At 39.7% G+C, this 20,723-nt stretch overlaps 1 protein-coding gene across 12 annotated transcripts in view; it reads left to right on the forward strand.

Annotated features, from left to right (window-relative positions):
* The window catches only part of mast2 (microtubule associated serine/threonine kinase 2), a 412,521-nt gene that overhangs the window by 270,991 nt on the left and 120,807 nt on the right, over positions 1–20,723 (forward strand). The gene's annotated exons all lie outside the window — the stretch shown is intronic.

Below are 20,723 nucleotides of genomic sequence, written 5' to 3' on the forward strand. Positions count from 1 at the left end.
ATACAGTTTATAGCACGTCCTGTCTGTGTGATTGACTGCAGCAGGCTATACCTCCCAAGCCCATCACCACGAAGGATAAAGGTAATGGACACATAAGAACACTGTCAATGCCAAACATATCACCCAGAATTTGACATGTATCACCATAATTTCATTGCTGCTGCATCATTCTCCACTTGGGTTTCTTTATTCTTCCATGAAATGTTGATATTGCTGGCAGGGACAGCACTGGTTGTCCATCCCTAAGTGCTGTTAAGCTGAGTGGTTTGCTAAGTCATTTTAGAGGACAGGGCGAAAGTGAGTACTGCAGATGTTGGAGGTTAGAGTCAAGAATGTGGTGCTGGAAAAGCACAGCAGATGAGGCAGCATCTGAGGAGCAGGAAAATTGACGTTTCAGGCAAACGCTCTTGATCAAGGATGAGGCTGAGAGCCTCGGGGGTGAAGAGATAAATAGGAAAGGGGTGAGGCTGGGCAGAAGGTAGCTGAGAATGCGATAGGTGGATGGAGGTGGGGGGTAATGGTGATAGAATGGAGAGGAGGGTGGGAAGGAAGATGGACAGGTCATGAGGGTGGTGCTGAGCTGGAAGGTTGGAACTGGGATAAGATTTCCTCCGGTTCCTCATTTCCCCTCCCTTCACCTTATCCCAGATCCAACCTTCCAGCTCAGCACTGCCCTCATGACCCGTCCTACCTGTCCATCTTCCTGCCCACCTATCCACTCCACCCTCCTCTTTGACCTATCACCTTTACCCCCACCTCCATCCGCCTATCGCACCCTCAGCCACTTTCCCCCAGCCCCAACTCCCCCCCCACCCCCCCAACCTTCCCGCTCTCCCATTTATCTCTCAACACCTGAGACTCCCAGCCTCATCCCTGATGAAGGGCTTTTGCCCGAAACGTCGATTTTCCTGCTCCTCGGATGCTGTATGACCTGCTGTCCTTTTCCAGCACCACACTCTCACCTCATTTCAGAGGACAGTTAAGAATCAACCACATTGCTGTGCTGTGGAGTCTAAATCTCTGGATTACTACTCCAATGAAATTAACACTATGCCATTATTTTCCTGTACAGACTACAGAAGTTAAGATTAAAAAAATCATTCTGTCCCAAGGAAACTAGTATTCTTATCCTGAAAGCCCAACTGGTGAAAGATTGTACCAATCTTTATTGAGTTTTACCTGTGTTTCGCATGAAATATTATGAGCATATTCCTCCTGATTCAGTTTCAATAAGGTTCTCATTTTTTTAAAAAATTAGTCTATTTGGGAATGTTACAACACACCTCATTGACAGGTGGTATTTGAGCCAGTTCCTTCTGGCTCAGAGCTAAGGACACTGCTGCGGGGCCTCAAAAGCCCCTAAAGTTTCTCTTTTCTCGGTGCTCAAATGAGAATCAACTTAATACCTGCCAGCTGTATATAATTGAACAGTCAGTGTATGATTAACAGAGATGGGCAGCAAATGCCAGTGATGCCCATGGGCACAGAGTAAATAAATAGATTCAGTGTAATTTTTCATTTTCATCAAGCAGACCACATCATGGTGATCATGAAACTATCATTGCTTGTTGTAACTATCTATTTGATTCACTCATGTGCTTTCGGAAAGGAAATCTGCTATCTGCAGATCTAGGATCTTGTCCAAAAGCTGCAAGCAATGCTTTAAATTTATGAGGGAGTTTTATGATTTTGCTGATCATACAACAAAATGGTTCGGACACATTCAAACAATCTATTACTATTGTCATTAAATACCTAAATTTGCTATGAATCTCCCCCAAAACGTGTAATTTAAAATACATTCTCAAGTTTGTTTTGATCTTTCCTGTTCTTATTGGCAGTAACCGACTGAAACCTCCTGTACTTTCAGTCACCTGAGTCCCATATCACTTTGTGTCTTTCCCTTAGACCCTCTGTTTCTTTCCTTATGAGGTCTTCCTTAAAGCTGACCTCTTTGACCACAGTTTTGGCAATTCTGTTTGGCTTGGCATCCATTTCTATTTCATTACACCTCTGTGGGGTATCTCAGATGGGTTCTTTGTGCTAATCACAGCAGAGAATAGCCGATATTGTCACATGCTTTCAAATGAGTGCAGTAAAAAGCATATATTGTCGCCTCTCAGCACCATCTTAGGTACAGGGTACCCATGTATAATACTTTGTGTTGTTACAGAATTGAAGTATTAAAATAAAAGGCCTGCATGGATTTGAATATAGCGTTTTAATAGTCTAGAATGAGAATAAAAAGTGTCTTTAAAGTAATCAAGTAAAAGTCCTTTCTTCACAGAGTCCATACCTGCTGGGCTTCAGAACACAAGACCTTACAGCCTCCAAGCATTGGCCTCTGTCCAGGACTTGTCTCCGGGACTCCAGAGTGACACGGTAGCTCAGTGGTTAGCACTGCTCCCTCACAGCATTCAGGGACCCGGGTTCAATTTCAGCCTTGGGTAACTGCCTGTGTGGAGATTGTACGTTTTCTCTTTATCTGGTGGATTTCCTCCCACAGTCTAAAGATGTGCAGGTTAGTAGATTGGCCATGCTAAATTGCACCATAGTATCCAGGGATATGCATGCTAGATGGGGTAGCCATTGTAAATGAGGGTTTACAGGAATAGGACGGAGGGATGGGAGTGGGTGGGATGCTCTTCAGAGGGTTAGTGTAGACTTGATTGGCCAAATGGTCTCTTTCCACACTGTAGCGATGCTATAATTACAGACATTGACACTCAATGGGGATTAAAATCAACTTTCTTCCTGTCTTCTCAATGTAAACGGAAGCACCATCTGTATTTCTATAGCAAGTCATGATTGAACAATCGAAACCAAATCATTCAAAGGCTAATTGCTTTTGCTAATTGGACTTCGTTTGGAATAGTTCCCAGACCTGATTTGATTGCATAATAATTGGAATAAACAATAACTTATTGAATTACTGGCCATTGGAGAAAGAAGTCACATGATAAACCGAGTTCTCTATGCGTATTTAAGCATGTATTCTTAAGGCTGAACAGAACTTACAATTGAAACAATGACCCTCAGACATAGGAGCCGAAGTCAGCTATTTGGCCCATCGAGAAACTAAAGTGGAAGCTCTTCCTAATCTCTCTTCCTCCAACACAAACTTAGATCCTGTGTTTCCATTCTACCGTAGACAGAACGTCTTTCATAGGAATACTTCATTTCCAAGTTAGTAAGTTGCACTAAAATTGGAGGTGTAGTGGACAGTGAAGAGGTTACCTCAGATTACAATGGGATCTTGATCAGATGGGCCAATGGGCTGAGGAGTGGCAGATGGAGTTTAATTCAGATAAATGTGAGGTGCAGCATTTTGGGAAAGCAAATCGTAGCAGGACTTATACACTTAATGGTCAGGTCTTAGGAGTGTTGCTGAACAAAGAAACCTTGGAGTGCAGATTCCTAGCTCCTTGAAAGTAGTGTCGCAGATTGATAGGATAGTGAAGAAGGCTTTGGTATGCTTTCCTTCATTGGTCAGGGTATTGAGTACAGGAGTTGGAAGGTCATGTTGCGGCTGTACAGGACATTGGTTAGGCCACTGTTAGAATATTGTGTGCAATTCAGGTCTCCTTCTAGTCGGAAGGATGTTGTGAAACTTGAAAGGGTTCAGAAAAGATTTACAAGGATGTTGCCAGGTTGGAGGATTTCAGCTGTAGAGAAAAGTTGAATAGTCTGGAACTGTGTTTCCTGGAGCGTTGGAGGCTGAGGGGTTTATAAAATCATGTGGGGCATGGATAGGGTAAATAGACAAGGTCTTTTCCCTGGTGTCTGGCAAGTCCAGAACTAGAGGGCAAAGGTTTAGGGCAAGAGGGGAAAAATATAAAAGAGACTTGAGGGGCAACGTTTTCATGCAGAGGGTTGTATGTGCATGTGTGGAATGGGCTGCCAGAGGAAGTGGTGGAGGCTAGTACAATTACAACATTTAAACGGCATCCAACAACTGGATGGGTATATGAATAGGAACAGTTTGGAGGGATATGGGCCAAATGCTGGCAGGTGGGACTAGATTGGGTTGGGATATCTGGTTGACATGGACGGGTTTGGACCGAAGGGTCTGCTTCCGTGCTGTACAGCTCTATGACTCTATTTGGAGTAGGTAGCTCCATAATGTCTTTCAGGAAGGAAATCCAGGCTATTAATCCAACAACACTGAAGGAATGGCTATATTTGTCCAAGTCAGGGTAGTAAATGGCTTGGAAGGGAACTTGCAGATTGTGGTGTCCCATATATCTGCTGCATTTGTTCTTCGAGATGGTCGTAGTCTTGGGTTTGGAAAGTGCTGAATGAAGAGCCTTGGTGAATTTCTTCAGTGCATTTTGTCGATGATGATAAGCATTGGACATTTGCTCTTAATGAAATTTGTTTCTATGACCCTTAGCATCTAACCCATTGAAATAAGGCCAAATAGTAATTGTCAGCAGTCTTTTCTACAGTTGAACCATTGTTTTGTGTCCACAAAACTAACTTCCAGTTCAGTCTCTAAACTGTGCTGAGTTATTGACCTATGGTGTCATTACCTTATAAACACTCGTTACCCTGAACAACAATGACCATAAGTGAATAAAAAAATTACATTTGTGCTGTGTACTGTTCAACCATGTCAAACTGACTTGACTTTTTAAAGGCAGAGAAGATTTTTCTGTACAGAAGACTTCTGATTTTTATGTACTGGAAGATTTTTTATGTAGATAGCTCTTAGGATTTGGATTGTATTATCTGAAATTGTGAGAGAAGCAGTTCACACATCTTTCGAAGGAGAGTTGAATCATTCTCTGAAGAAGAAACATTTGAAGGACCACAGTGAAAAGGTGTAGGTGTGGCACAAAGTGAATTACTCTTGCAGAGACCAGATACAGATCAACTAAGAGGCCCCCATCTGCGCTGCAACTGTTCTGCCATCTATGAGTTTTGCATTTATCAAGTTTATTTGGGGACAGGATTGAATGCAGTTGTAACACTCCCACAATTTACTCATTTTTCCTTGGCTAACGTTTGATCAATTTGTTGCTGGGAATTGTGGAGCACATATTACATAGACCAACCAATGTGATCATTTCTAGGGAACTAATTAACTGCCAGTTTAGTTTGGTCTTACCTAGTTGTACTTTGTATTGCTTGTATGTCAGGAGATTACACTAAATTATCATATGTAGAACTAAATACAGGTACTTTGCTTGTAAAAATGAAAAACAAAAAAAAATTGCTTGTTTTTGTCCTCTCTGTTAAGCAGGCAGGCAAGTAGAACTTGGTTGGACAAAGCAATAAATTTTTGAGAAGACTGGATGGTAAGAAGTTTCATACAAAAGAGGCCACAATTTTAAACCCGGGCATCTGCAAGTTTCAGAATCCATGAGCTTATCGGATAAATTAACCACTTATTTAAAACCACAGTCTGAGAAGATAGATATTCAGAGGCTAGATCTAAATTATATTCTGAATAAACAGAGCTTATGAATACCTGTCAAAATTCATTTGCTGTGTTTCATGATAAATATATTTTGGCATCTTCCTTTTGAATATTTAATTTGTTTTAATGTAACCATGAAATTAGCTTGCTATCTGCAAGATGGCACATGAGTCATTTGCATTTCCTATTGGGCGAACAGTACATTGCTTAACTTATCACGTAGCTGACTTTGACCTGTCAACTGAAAAGACACTGCCGTTAATTAAATGTGTATGTTGCCATGTCTAGGTGTTCAACAAATATTTATAATGCTACAGATGTAAATATGTCAACACATCTGGGCTTTGTTATCTTGCATTTTGCATGCAGTCACATTTATTTGCATCCTCTCTGCCAATTTTATATGTCTGGGGATGGACAGATGCCTGCATAGCAATCAATATGAAGAAGGTAAAATTGTTCCTTGCTTGATGTTGTTGCTATTAATAATTTATATTCTCTTCTTTCATCCCCTCACCCCAACACTTGGGAGGTATGGAAAGACAATATACCTATGAAGTAGTTTGGGCTTTCCCTTCTGATACTTGTTATTTTTGAGGATTTTGAGTTGAATGTTCAAAATTGTTCCTTGATTCCATTGCCTGGTTAGCATGTTCTACAAAGGCAGACATTTTAACAGTTATTAGAACAAAATAACATATTCATAAAGTATCTATTGCATAATAAAATGTACCTATTTTTCCAATCAGCCTGAGCAGAGATGTTATTACACACCTCTGGAGCAGGTGGAACTTGAACCTGGGTCTCTCAGTCCATAGGTAGGGACGATGCTACTGCACCAGAAGAGGGCCCCATAATGGAATGTACCTATCAACCTATTAAGAGATGTTATTAGACCCCTTGGGAGCAGGTGGGACTTGAAACCGGGCCTCCCATTCCAGAGATATGTATCCTGCCAGCGCACCACAAAGCCTCCATAATGAAATGTATGCTGGTGATCATTATTAGCAACATCTAGGCTGTGACCAAATTGTTAAATTGTAGCCCTCTTAGACTAATTGTATTCCAAGTGTCATCCCTCATGAGTGTTAATAAATAGCTTGGAGTTTCACCGGATTTGTAATTTTAGAAAATGCAGCATTTGAGGAACTTGTGTAGTCTAGGTTGAAGAAACGAAAACATTTACGCAAAATGACTTCTTGGCCGAAAACGAGATATTCACTATAAATTAAATTAGAAATGGAGGAAGCTCCATTGATAAATGACATTTGAATTTCAATCAGGTATGATGCTTTATCCTTCAAAAATATTCAATTTGCAGCAAAAATGACATTGATACACTATGAAATGGAGCATTGAGATTTTGGTTGTTAGTGGGCATGGATACCTTGGTATATGAAGAATCCAACAGAAATTTATATAACCATTTCATTCCTCAGGCACAGGATTGTCTGGGCTTGTATTAAGCTATTAGTCTACAACACAAGAATATACTCCCAGTAATGTGTCATGCTTCAGGAAATCTGAGGGTGGATGAGATATGAGATCTTTTTCCCTTCAGGCCACTTGCTATGATGCAGTGATAATGTCATTAATTTGTTTCTTAAAGGGATACTGATTACTGACAGTAAGAAATAACAACAAGTTAACATTCTGCTAACCTGTTGTGTTTCGATTCAACAAAACCTAAACTCTTCACAAACCAAGTACACCATTTTGTGCTTGATCATTCTTTTTACTGCACTGACCATACTAATCTTTAAATATAATAACACAGTTCTTCAAATACATGTGGCATCGAGCTTCACTTCCTATTGGCAATACTTTTGATTGCTGTTTCAAAGGCAGCTGTAGATTCATTTCCTGCACATTGTCTTGAGTCATTATGAATATCAAGTCAAGATGAACACCAGTTCTCATAGTGTTTTACACATGCTTTTGTAACTCTTGATCCTGCATTCCTTTCTTTTAATAAGATAAGGCAATGGCTAAATCTTTTATTTCTTCAAAAGACATGAATTATAGTAAACACATAAGTGACACATACCCATGTGCTAAAATGTAGACAAATCTGTTGGATGCATCTTAGAAACATTTAATCTGATGTTTTTAATTCACTGACTACCAAAATACATCAACGTTTATTCTTTTACAGAAGCAAACCTATTTTAAATCATAGGATTGGATAACATAACCTTGGAACCATGTGCTATTCTCTTTGCCTGAAAATGACTGAAAGCAGATTTGGCGAGTTGTGCTATATGTCATTACCCTTATCTCATTACGGCTTCTCTGTCCAATGCTTTTCCATTACGCCACAGTTGCAAGCTGTCTGAGACACTTCAATTCCTTGACTTTATCCTTTCACACCAAATTGTCACAGTTGCCTGGGTTTCTGCTGTCTCGCCTTTTCTAGTTGACAGACTCAAAGACATATGTCTTATCGTTGCATGACCAACAACTGTCTGCTAGGATGTGTGTTTACGTGACTGTCTAGGTATGTCAGCTCAAGCTAATATTACTTTATTAATGTCCATTATAATCCACGTGTCAGGTCTTTTTATTGCCCCTGAAAACCTAGATAAAGGAATTCTGTTTCTATATTGTAATTGTTATTTTATTTCAATTTGCTAATCTTTATCTCTAAAGCTTTCTGTTATCACTGTCCTTTTTTCTGAAATTCCACAAAAAACATATTTCAAAGTCTTCACCTTGACATTATTTCTCTCTTTTGTCTTTTCTTTTAGTTTCACTACAAACTTTCAAGTGCACCATGTTTTAAAAAATGCTATCTGGTATTCTACATTGACTTTATTTTTTTGGGTGTTTTACTTTGGATATCTTTTCTTATTGAACTTATTCCATTGTGCCCTTTATACACAGGCTTTTAGTAGTAACGAGTGTTTATAAGGTAATTGGCTTCCCATTTAACATCAATTTTTCTCATCTGTTCCCTGTTATAAAGTTCAGTCCTTATAGTAAACAGTAGATTACGTTCTTGAGGCAAGGTAAATTTACAGAAAATCTGGAGTTAGACTCTTGTTATTAGGAAGGTCTACTTAGGAAATTTCCATGACATCCTTGTCATCTTGGTCCTAGCTCATTCTTTATATTTCAGTGGCAGGCCCAGTGGCATTCACTATGTTCCTTGCCATTCAACCACTGTATCAGAGTCAATTCAGATTACATTGAGGAAATTATACTTCAGTTTTACAGGTCAATGGTAAGAACCCATTTGAGTAGTGTATTCAGTTTTGAGTTCAGAATCTCAGGGACTTTACATTAGTCTTGGAAGCGAAACTGCAAATTTCTCAGGATGTTGCCATGTTTAAATGGTTTGATAATGAAGGGTGGTTGGTTTTTCTTCACTCATTTGAGTTTAGAATGTTAAAGTGTGACTGAGCTGAGGTATTTAATATGATTGATACAAGAAAACTACTACTTCTGATTAAAGAATGAAAGAAGGCACTTAAGTGTTTTATCCTTTTAAATTCCTACAAAACTTATGTTTAGAATGGAAGCTTTACACTGTTGTGAGGAAAATCACCAGTCTCGGAGTCAAAAATCGGGATTCAACGACAGAGTTTATTGTACAAAGAAACCGGAGCTCCGGGGAGAGAGAGACATCCGGCAGCACGGCTGGCAGCTGTGAGCCTTCTTTCATCCTCGGAGCACACATCACAATATTTTATACATTTCATGGTATAATGGTCTAGATATTGAGTCTTTGTTTGTGCAGCATGGTTTGCTTACAGAAAACATTACAGAATCATGGTCAGTTTCAGAGGAATGTTACAGAGTCATCGTCAGTTTCAGCAGCTACGCAGAAATCCATTGCTGCATAAATTGGTCATGATATTTCTTCCTGAGAAGGAAGATTATTTTTCATTACTGGCTATCTAAGGTATTAACACTTGTATACAAGCAGTCTCAGGTAGTAAACATTTCTATTGAAGGTGGTTGCTGGACTCAGACACTTCAGCAGGCAGTAGACATTACTGATGTATATTCTCTCTCCCACCTGCCTTAAACTAATGATCTATGTTCTGTGTCGATTGTGCTGGTATCCTGTTGGTCTCAGGCAATATCTGTGTATGCTTCGCTGTACTTTTTCATGTAATGGCTCAGTGGCCATCTTGCTGTCTGTGTGCCCCGTGTCATCTCCCCTATCATACACTGCGGATGTGGGTGTGTAAAATTACACAGATAGTTGCTGAAATAACTCCGCAGAGGCCAGTATCCCATCACCAAGTCCGTCTTTATTTACATGTGGAGTGGACTTGACACTGGCCTGGAATCCTCAGAGCTAACTCTGAGTGAACAGAATCACTGACCCTCCTGTTTATATCTGTCAGCCAGGGCTCCTTGATTGGACCAGATTAACAGCCCCAATCAGGGAACTCATTCTGTGAGGTCCACCTAGGTGCCTTTGTAACAATCACTGTACCACCCCCTCTCTCCCACCCACCCAACAAAAATATGGGGACGTAGGCTTGTTCTTTTTCTTGTAGCCTCTCCAGGAGCATTTTTGTACCACCTCCAGTTCTTCCGACTCAGCCTTGGATAAGGGCAACATGTACTGGACCTTAGCCTCTTGCATCCGGTGCTTCTTGGAGGAAATTCATCCTCCTCTTGTGCAGTAAAGGCATCAAGCATGCGACACCCACTATGTCCATCTTAGACTCTGAGGTTTCTTCGATGCTCGACAGAAGAGGAGAACCCACAGGGTCCAACAGTTTTTCCAGATGCTCTGAGGGGCTGAGGGTTTATGTTTTGCTCCTGCCCCTTTTGTGAGTTTGGTGCTTTCATGTAGTCTACGTGCTTGTTCAGAACCGCCTCACCTACCCAAACTTTGTATGTCACGGGACCTGACCTCGCGTCGATGATGCCTGTTACCCATACAGGGCCATTTCTGTGGTTTCAGCATCAAACATCGTTCCCTGAAGTAAAGTGTCTCCCTCAATTAGAGGAGTCCTGGCATTGGCACTCCTGATGCTGTTTCTCTCCTCAAATGGCATTAGGACAAACTTGAATTCCCTGCTGGTAAATGATGACCAGTTGTCTTAGACCAGCAGTTCTGGGAACCTGCATATTGCAAAAGATGTTCACAGCTTTTCTATCATTATTCATAAGTTTGATAAATGAACTCTATGCAGATCCAACCACTTTGAGTGGCTATTGACAATGATTAAGAACGTTGATCCCATGAAAGGGCCAGCATGGTCAACATGTAACTGAGTCCAGGGTTTACCCAGCCACTCCCACAGATGATGGGTGCTGCTGGTGGTAATTTCTGTCCTTGTTGGCACTCTGAGTAATGCCTCACCAGTATGTCTGGAGAGTATGTCTGCATCCTCTCCTGGCCACCAGACGTAACATCTCACCAATATCTTCATTTCGGACAGCCTTGGATGACCCTAGTGGAGTTCAGCCAGTATCTGGCAGTGATCTTTCCTTGGAACAATTACTTTTGCTCTCCATCACTATATGCCATCCTCGTCTCACTGGGTCCAGAAAGATATTAATTCTGGTTGGGATGGCCCTTTTTTACCCCTATCACCAACAGCTGTCTTAGTTTTGCCAGGACCGAATCTTTTTGTTTCCACAGTCTGTTATTGTCTGCGGTGACTGGAAGGATGTCCAGAAAATTTAAAACCAGAATGGACTCTTCCAGTGGCGGCACCAGTGGTGGTGTATCTGCCAGCCAGAGGCAGATCAAGGCATCCACATTCGCTACTTGGCCTCCCGAGCAGTGTTTCAACTTGTGATTGTGCGCACTTCGAATAAGAGCCCACCCCAACTTCAACCTGAAGCTATGGGCAGCACGGCCTAATTCTCTTTGAGTAGCCCCAGCAGGGTTTGTTGTCTGTTACTATTACAAATTTAAATCCATAAAGGTATTGGTGGAACTCTCTAACACAAAAGATGACTGCCCACCCTTCCTTCTCTATCTGGGTGTATTTGTCCTCTGCTTCGACCATAGTCTCAGAAGCATACACTATTGGGTGTTTCTCTCCATTGGGCAACCTGTGAGCCAATGCTACCCCATCACCTTACAGGAAGGTATCAGATGTGAACAAAGTGGGTACTGCAGATGCTTGAAATTAGAGTCAAGATTAGAGTGGTGCTGGAAAAGCACAGCAGGTCAGGCAGCATCCGAGGAGCAGGAGAATTGACGTCTCGGGCAAAAGCCCTTCATCAGAAATTAGGCTGGGAGCCTCGAGGGTGGAGAGATAAATGCAATAAGTGGATGGAGTTTGGGGTGAAGGTGATAGGTTGGAGAGGAGGGTGGAGTGGATAGGTGGGAAGGACGATTGACAGGTGGGACAGGTCATGAGGATGGTGCTGAGCTGGAATGGGGAAACGTGGAAACTGGTGAAGTCCACATTGATGCCATGGGGTTGAAGGGTTCCGAGGTGAAGATGAGGCATTCTTCCTCTAGGCGTCGGGTGGTGAGGGAGTTGCTGTGAAGGAGACCCAGGACCTGCATGGCCTTAGCAGAGTGGGTGGGGGAGTTGAAATGTTCGGCCACGGGGCAGTGAAGTTGATTGTTGCACGTGTCCCGGAGATGTTCTCTGAAGCACTCTGCGAGAAGGTGCCTGTTTTTTTTCTCCCATTGTCACTGAAATAACTTCACAGAGACTAGTATCCCTTCACAAGTCACCCTTTATTTACATATGCAAAGTTCTTGACACTGGTTCAGCTTTGTCAGAGCTAACTCTTGAGTGAACAGAATCCCTGACTCTCCTGTTTATATCTGTCAGCCAGGACTCCCTGATGGAACCAGATAAACAGTTCCAATCAGGGAATTCACTCTATGGAGGTCCTTGATGAGGCTGACCTCATTACAGTCACTACAGTTGCAAGGTTATGAAAAGAGTTGGAGTAGTAAGGATTATCTTTGGATTTTGCTCAGTTAGGCCAACACAGACAAGACCCTCTGCCTGTAAGCCGGGGTTCAAAATGTTTTGTAATATTGTAGGAATTCAGGTATGGAAGGCAGACAGTGGAGTTTAAGTGCATATCAACCTTACTGTGATGGAACAGAATTGAGGTGATAGAATTGGCAAGAGCCGAAAGGTATTAAATGATGTTGCTGGTGATACTTTGAATAAACAAAGGCTAATCATTACTGTTTATTCGCTAGTCACTAGTACCATTGTACTGTGGCGTTAGCAAAATGCAAAGCGACCCTTGTTTTCTGTGTTAAAAATATTTCATAAATGTAAACAAATATACATTTTTATGTATAATTCCTGCAAAATTGACAAAAGAAGCTTTAAAAGAATACTGAAAGAAAAATGAAAGCAAGAAATAATGTAGAACTTATTCAATTACAAACTAAAGTTGTTGATATTGAGATTAAAAAAGGCTGAAAAATGCTTGGCTTCTTCTCAGTGACTATCAGTTTAAATGAAGGCAAATGCAAAACTATTTTTTAAATCAGAACATTGGCCTGAAGATAACTTTGTAAAATGAGAGTAATTAATGGAAATACTGTTTGCAATGCTCAATATTTTTGAATTGCAACAAGGTTATGGGTTTGAAATATGCAAACCAGAAACATTTACTTGTGACATTTCCAACTTCCTGAAATCTTATTTTTGCTATCGTGCCAGACCTGAATAGGAAAAAAATATGGCTGAACAGCAGGCTTACATTTCCAGAAAATGCTGTCTGCTTTTGTTAGAAGGTCGTTGAGCCAAAGCAATACTAGCATTTAAGTACCTTAACGTAGTGTTGTTTTCTTCACAGGCAATTTACTTTAAAATAATGTGATTAAATACATTTTCCCTGGGTTACACGAAACACAGGCACAGCCCACATGTATTTATCACTCTAAATAATTGGATGTTGCATCATATCAAAATATTATAATTCCATTTGACTTAAGCTACCCAGAGACTGTCAGTGATGAAGTATTAATGATCTACAGGCTCCTGTAGGATTAATGATAATAGATATAACCCAACCTCAAAATAAAAAAAAGCATTGGATAATTGCATGGAGAATTAGTATTTGTTATGTTTGTGTGTTGGACACTGCTGAGGACCTTGTCAACCACAGTGGTGGGAAATCTTTGGTTGAGGAAGTAGGTGGACATTTTGCATGCCTCTCAATTTAAATCTCTAATTTAGTACCAATTTAGTCAGCCTTCTTTCTGACACAGTCATTCAACTGTGTGTGTAGAGTTTGCAGGTTCTTCCTGCATGGGTTTCCTCTGGGTATTTGATTTCCTCCCACAGTCCAAAGATGTGCAGGCTAGGTTGATTGTCTATGCTAAATTATCCATAGTATCCGGGGATGTGTAGGTGGATTGGGGTCGGGGGGTGGTGGTGGAGTGGAGTTGATGTGGACTCAGTGGGTGAAATGGCCTCACTACTCTGCCTGGGAACATTCATGATGGATTAATAAGTTGGCCAGTTATCAATATTTTGATCATTACATTTGTTTTCTTTATATTTTTGATTTTGAACTCTTCTGTAAAACAGAAGTGTAAAGTACATGTCCAGAGGAAAATTCAAATGGGTGAACACTGGCAATGGAATTTACCAGCTCAAAGATGAACACGCTTATAATATAAAGTGCTGGAGAAACTCAGCAGGTTTGACAGCATCTGTGTCAAGAGAAACAGAGTTAATGTTTTGAGTACAATATGATCCTTCAGAACTGAAGAGAGCCGCTTGCCATGTTGCTGAGTTTCCCCATCCCCTTCTGTTTTTATTTTAGCTGTCAAACATCTGCAGTACTTTGCTTTTAATTTGTGAACGCCTTCCTGACTGAAAGAGGATTTGAAATGTAACTTGAAGTATATTACATGCTTTGTTTAATTATTTGGGTGGAAGAAAGTTAACTTTAAAATTCACATAATGCAAGCTGTACCCATGTGACCTCCATTTAAAACAATATTACATTCTCCATTTTAGGATTCTTTTATTGTAGGTTGCACCAGTTGGGAGGCAAAATGGCACCTGAGTTTCTCAGAAAATGCCAGGTGGTCCTCTACAAAATGGTGTACTTTCGCTTTGTTCAGTAACACCTTCACTAATGAAGCCAAGATCAAAAGTGTGAAATGTTAGAAATCACCAGCATGATTGCTTCTGAAAGATCAATATGCTCAGCATGCTGTGTTCTTGCAGGCATTCTCTGCATATTCTTGAATTGTACATTTGAAAAGACCCAGAACATTAAATGATGCACAAGTTATTCAGTTAGCTGTTAAAAGTTGCAGTTGTCTTTGCCTCGACTTCTAACAAAATATGCAATAACCTCTTGTGTGAAAGGCCGTCTCTTTACCCCCTCCTTACTCCAGTTATAATTTTAAATTGATGACCCCTTTCCACTGACTATGCAGAGAAAGTAAACTTTCCTTAATAAATCCTTCATAATTTCTTAAGCTTTATCAAGTCAATTGTTAGTCTTCTCTGCTTCAGTTAAAATAGTTCTACCCTTTCAGGTCTCTTCCTATTACTATAGTTTGCTATCGCAGCTTCCTTTTGGTTTTTATGCACCCTGGTTTTAATGCCCTTTTTGTAAAGGGGTGTCCAAAACTGTGACCATACCAATATTTTGTAAATGTTATCACAAGTTTACTACTGTTTTACTTTAACCACTATTTACAAAACCAAAAGCCTGATTCTTATCTGATGTTAATGCCATTCAGCACAAGATTCAGTGATTGCCAATTCCTAGACAATACTTCTTCTCATGCATTAACATCTCAGTTGTTCTGTAATTTTATAATTTTCTGTAATTTTAGTACCAGCCAATTCTAGTATGCACTTTTTAAGAATAATTATTGTAACTTTTTTTATTGCTTAGTTAATTCAGTAAAAAGTTTGATGCAAATCAGAAATTACTGAGTTCTGAAGAAGGGTGACTGGACCCAAAACGTTAACTCTACTTTCTGTAAACCAATGCTGTTCAGTTTATCCAGCAATTTCTGTTTTTGTTTTAGATTTCCAGCATTTGCAGTTCCTTGGTTTTGAAAAATTTTGATGCATTTGTTGATTCAGTAAGTGCACTTTATGGAGCAGAGGAAGTATTCAATTATGAGAGTTTATCATGTATATCACTCACATTGGAAAAATGAGAATGCAACTCGGGTATACATTTTGCCGTTGAATGTTATGTGCAATTTTATACCATTTTAAATTGTACAGCAGTAAGCAACACCCATTATTGCAAATTCATTAATTGAAAGAGACTGGTTAAGGTTTCGTACAAGTGACAAAGTAGGAAACCAAATGTATTTTATGTTATTCAATTTTAAAATAGTTTAAATTGAAATGTAAGTTCAGTTCTTTTTTCTCATAATGAAACAAAATAATTTTAGATGAGAAATTCAAACGTTGCTGGTAAATCTCAGCAGGTCTGACAGCATCTGTGGAGAGAAAGCAGAGTAAACATTTCGGGTCCAGTGACCCTTCTTCAGAACTGAAGTTTAAAATCTATGGATTGGTGCACTTTGTGAAAGCAACTTACTTAACACTCATTGTGAGTGCTGTCGGTTTGAACAGTGGGGCAACTCTAGTTACAGACAAGCTGGAACTAGGGAGCTCTGTATGCGTGGAATTTTGGCCAAAAGCTAGTAGCTGATTGGTCTGTGGTATGGTGACCAGTTATCAATGACAGAAAATGTGATTGGCTCCCAGAGAGCTTGGGGTGTGTATGTTTCAAGCATTAGCCATTGGACTTCTGGAAGGGAAGCTATGCTTTTGCCTTGAAATAAAAAGCATCTCAAACCTGAAGATAACCAGTTTATTGCATCTGATCAGTTTCTGCAAGCTGTGACCTTTAACTAATAGGTCAGAGACCTTTATAACTGTGAACCAGTCACAGTGTGCCTCCTGCAAGCAACTGAAAGAAGATTAAGAAACATATTCTGGTCAGCAAAAGGATCATCTCCGCAAACTCTGTGGACTGGGACAAGTGAACTGCCTTCCCAGTCTATCCCTCCACCTGTATCACCAGTTTTATTTTGTGCCTATCCGTTTGTTTGTAAGGAGAGTGCAATAAATGAGTTTAAGTTTTGACTAGTAGAGTTATGTTAATTGTTCATAGTTGTTTACCCATAGCTAGAATCTATTTATTTATAATTTCTTGTTAAGTACAGAAGCCTGTTCATTCTATCAATTGGGTTAAAACACGAGTAAATTGGGGAATTCTGCATTGGTTTAAAAAAAACTTTAACCACTTTGACAAGTACATTAATAACAGAGCCTGGTTTCCTGTGCGCCACCCCAGAGAGGTGTAACAATAGGCAAGCATCTGCAGGTATTAGAAAGCATGATAATATCTCAGTATCTGCTCCATCTGTACTCTGTGCAGTAATTTTTACTGTTGTGTCTATCTGTAGGTAATTAACAGCTCTGACCTTGAGGGCCTTTGGAGTAACTAAATACTGGAGAGATTTTCTGTCGTATTTATTTTGTTCAAGCGATCTAAATTGCTTGCGACCAATTTGTCCTAAAATTTCCTAAATTGCTATTTCATTTCCCTCAAATTTCGACAGTCACTTATGCCTGACAAACTGACGTTTTAGTTGAGAGTGTGGTGCTGGAAAAGCACAGCAAGTCAGGCAGCATCAGCTGATGAAGGGCTTTTGCCCTAAACGATGATTCTCCTGCTCCTCGGATGCTCCCTGAACTGCTGTGCTTTTTCAGCACCACACTCTAGACTCTAATCTCCAGCATGTGCAGTCCTCACTTTTGCCAAACTGACTTTTTAAACCATTTTGCTTTTGGACAGTAAATTATACTAAGGCCTCTTCCTGCTTCCATTTCTTGTGTTCTTGTGAATTAAGAATTTATATTGAAGATTAGATTAGATTAGATTCCCTACATTGTGGAAACAGGCCCTTTGGCCCAACAAGTCCATGCCAACCATCCAAAGAGTAACCCACCCAGACCCATTTCTCTTTGACTAATGCATCTAACACTCTGGGCAATTTAGCATGGCCAATTCACCTAACTTACACATCTGTAGACTGTGGGAGGAAACTGGCACATCCAGAGGAAACCCATGCTGACACAGGGAGAATGTGCAAACTCCACACAGACAGTCACCCGAGGCTGGAATCAAACTTGGGTCCCTGGTGCTGTGAGGCGGCAGTGCTAACCACTTCAATCCCAATGCAATATTATGCATTGTTCATGTATAATATTGCATCTGCAAAATCAACAGTGTGACAAATTTGTCATGTCAGTTCCATTTTTAATCATTGTTAAGCTATTTAAAATTGCTTTATTTAGAGCCAAATATTGTGTCTGTTTCCTTCTTAAAAATGTTATCCCTTTGAACTTCCAGTATTGCTTACGTTTCATGTGTGATCAGGAACTGTGGAGATAGGTGATACGTGTAAGCATCCAAAATTAATCATAGAATCCCTACACTGTGGATACAGGTCATTCAAAGCCCATCAAGTCCATACTGACCCTCTGACAACATCCCACCCAGACCCACCCCCATAATCCTGCATTTACCGTGGCTAATCCACGTGACTTGCACATCTCCTCTGGACACTGGGTAATTTAGCAAGACAATCCATTTAACCTGCACATCTTTGACTGTGGGAGGAAACCAGACCACCAGGAGGAAACCCAAGTAGACACGGGGAAGATGTGCAAACTCCACACAAATGGTCGCCAAGGGTGGAATTGAACCTGAGTCCCTGGCGCAGTGAGGGAGCAGTGCTAACCACTGAGCCACATGCCACCTCAATAATTGAACAAAAAAGGTGAATACATTATGGCATGTAGCAAGCCATTCGAGTCTGATAACTTATCCTTGGTTTACAAGGAATAGTAATTTAGTCACTCTGTTTTATTACGTGTTCCCACTGCTGAACATTATTTAAAATCAGTAAATTTATTGTTAAAACATTGTAAGGCAACCTATCACAGTATGACAGCAAACAACTGACGCAAGTGTTCTGCTGATAGTCGTAGTTGACTTGCCTGCACAGTAAGGTCTGGCTTGGCTGAGTGGTTCTGGCACAGCCTATAGTACAGACAAGGAGGTAGGCTGCAAGTGATGAAATCAGGGTATGGGAATTCACTGCACTATTTCTACACCACCTAGTGTCTAAATCTGAAACTGTTCTGACTGTGGTTGACAGGCAAATCATTGTCAGCATTGTTGAGAGCAGCAAAAATAGTGCAAATTTAAGTAGATTGGCCCAGTTTAAGCTCTGTCAAACAAGCAATGTGTTCGTGGAGATGTGGAATGTAATTTTGTCTCTGTGACACAGAAGGAGACCATTTAGCCTATGGAGACCATGTCAGATCTCAGTACAGCTATCCGGTCACTTGTTATTCTGCATAATTTATGTTTGTAGATGCAATTTACAAAGAAATGATCAGATCAGCTCACTTAGAGGATATAAACGTTGCCCATGGATCCTCCTCATACTCCTTACATTATCACAAAAGGGATTAAATAGATATTTATAAATGGCAAAGTTGTAAATGAATTATGATCTTGTTGAATGAATAATCATAAATTTATTTTGTTTCATTGCAGACCATTTGACTTGTGCTACATTTTTAAAGTTCCCAGCTACCCCTCTCAATTTCTTATTTCTAAATGTGTGTTTTTTCCTTGTCAATTTTCTTTCTATCCTCTTCTTCAGAAGGCATTGATTCTTTGCTGGATTACCACACTGAACCTCTGGTTTTGTTTCAAAATAACTGCTGTTCATATATGGGTTTTGCAATAATGTCAACCCTACCATAATGTAAAGAAAAAGATGATCCCACACCCCCCAAAAAAGCTTTGACATGAGTTTCTACTTTTTTAAAATGTAAAACAATACAAGTTGTTTATGAACTTATTAATGGCTTTTTAAATCTTATTAATCAGATCAGAATTGTTTACTGTTATGATTTCAGCTGATGTTGCAACTGGACAAGTCAAAATATAATGTAGCCTAAAAGATAATTTTTTTTGTAGTGACTATTCACTGAAACATCAGCACCCAAGGCTACAATTTTTTTTGTCAATAAAGCACAAGTTTATTACACAAAAGGAAATAAATAAAGAGACAGTGTGAAGTATCTAAAAGCACATAACGAAACAAAGTCTATTCCCCAGTGTCTTCGCAATAAAGTGTTTAATTACCCTTCTGTATCATACCTTTAGGTTTGACTTGGTTATTTGTGCTAGTTCAGTCTTATGAACTGTGAAGTTTTACATGAATAGTCACAAGACTGACAGCTTAGTCTTTTAATAATATGCACATTTCTTACGAAAGACTTCTGGTTTGGAAGTTTCACAAGCTAAACTTTTACAGAAAGGTGACTGTGCTTTTCTGAACTGTCTTGTACTTCTCTCTAGGAGAGAAACTACATTATGTCTCAGACACCTTTCAGGTCTCCCCAAAGCTCCCTAAAAGCTTTTAGTCTGTATATTCTAACCTGATATCAACCCTTGAGTGTTCTAAACCAAAACCTAGCTCATGCTTTTAAATATTTACACCCCACATTGTAAATGCTGTAGTATGAATAATTTCATTAAGGCTCTGTGGATTTTGCATCATTGGTCTATTACCCATAATGAATTAAATCAGTATTCAAGAAAAGAGTCTCTCATCTTTCTTTTCAAAGCTCTTCACAAAAGTAACGAGCGTCCATTTGCTACTAGTTTTAAACTTAAACTTTCAAAATGTTATTTATAAATCACATGCCTTCAATCACATTACAAAAAACTCTATAAATGTGTATTTAATTAAAAGAAAGACTTTTAAGAATCCACCTTGCAATATTCATGTGAATGAAGAATCCACTTTCTCTCCACAGACAATATTGGCTGAAATAGCTGTATCCCTATAGGATGAAATCTTTCAGCATGATGTATTCATAATGCATTTATCTATAATGAATTCTAGTAACAACTTGAGGTACTCAAGAACTCAAGATACAGTAGTGGCAGCTGAGTTAATTTAAACATATGTGATAACTAACGGATTAAAAGTCCATCTTACCACTCAACCACCGCACCCCCCCCCCCCCCCCCCCCGCCATGTGGTACTCATATATCACTTGTTTATCCCCTGAATACCCGAATGTTAAGTGTAAAGATTTCAGATATAGTTTCCATGATTAAATTTAAAATTTTCATGTTTATTCTCAATATCTTCAAACAATTTGATCTAACAAATGGATGTGTGGAGTAATAGGTACTTAGTAAAGCAGTAATATTGCTATTTAAGTACATTCTCAGGATTTCAGAACAATGAGAAGTGATCCCATTGAGACAGACAAGATTCTGAAGGTGCTTTGGAGGATAGCTGCTGAGAGAT

The sequence above is a fragment of the Chiloscyllium plagiosum genome, unplaced genomic scaffold (genome assembly GCF_037043375.1).
Source record: "Chiloscyllium plagiosum isolate Xiang-an unplaced genomic scaffold, Cpla_swu_hap1 HiC_scaffold_9, whole genome shotgun sequence".
NCBI classification, from domain to species: Eukaryota; Metazoa; Chordata; class Chondrichthyes; order Orectolobiformes; family Hemiscylliidae; genus Chiloscyllium; species Chiloscyllium plagiosum.